The sequence below is a fragment of the Alligator sinensis genome, unplaced genomic scaffold (assembly GCF_000455745.1).
Source record: "Alligator sinensis unplaced genomic scaffold, ASM45574v1 scaffold1359_1, whole genome shotgun sequence".
NCBI classification, from domain to species: domain Eukaryota; kingdom Metazoa; phylum Chordata; order Crocodylia; family Alligatoridae; genus Alligator; species Alligator sinensis.
This window is the reverse complement of record NW_005843563.1, coordinates 28854-29364: the sequence shown is the minus strand read 5'-3', so window position 1 is coordinate 29364 and position 511 is coordinate 28854.

The following is a 511-nucleotide window of genomic DNA, read 5'->3' as shown; positions in this document are numbered from 1 at the left end:
ACCCTCGGATGGAGCTCATCCGGGCCTGCCGACTTAAAGGCATCCAGTTCTTCCAAGTGACTCTGCACCAACTCAGGGTCTGCGCATGGAAGTCTGGCGCCTTGGTGCTGCCTCTCTACAACCCCAGTGAGAGACTTGTCCTGCCCCTCGCTTAGGGACACTGAGGCAAAGAACTCGTTGAGGAGTTCAGCCTTGTCCCCTCTGTCTGTCACCATTTGTTTCTGCCCATTTAGCAGGGGTCCTATTCCTCCCTGGGCCTTCCTTTTACTCCCTATATATCTAAAAAACAATTTCTTGTTGTCCTTTACTTGGGATGCCATCCTCAGCTCCATGGTAGCTTTGGCCCATCTAACTGCCTCCCTACAAGCATGAGCAGAAGAGGTATATTCGTCTTTAGTGATCTCTCCCTGTTTCCACTTTTTATGTGCTCCCCTTTTGGCCCTTAGGCTGCCCTGGATTTCTGTGGTCAGCCAGGGAAGCCTCCTAGCCCCTTTCCCTCTTTTTCCTCGCA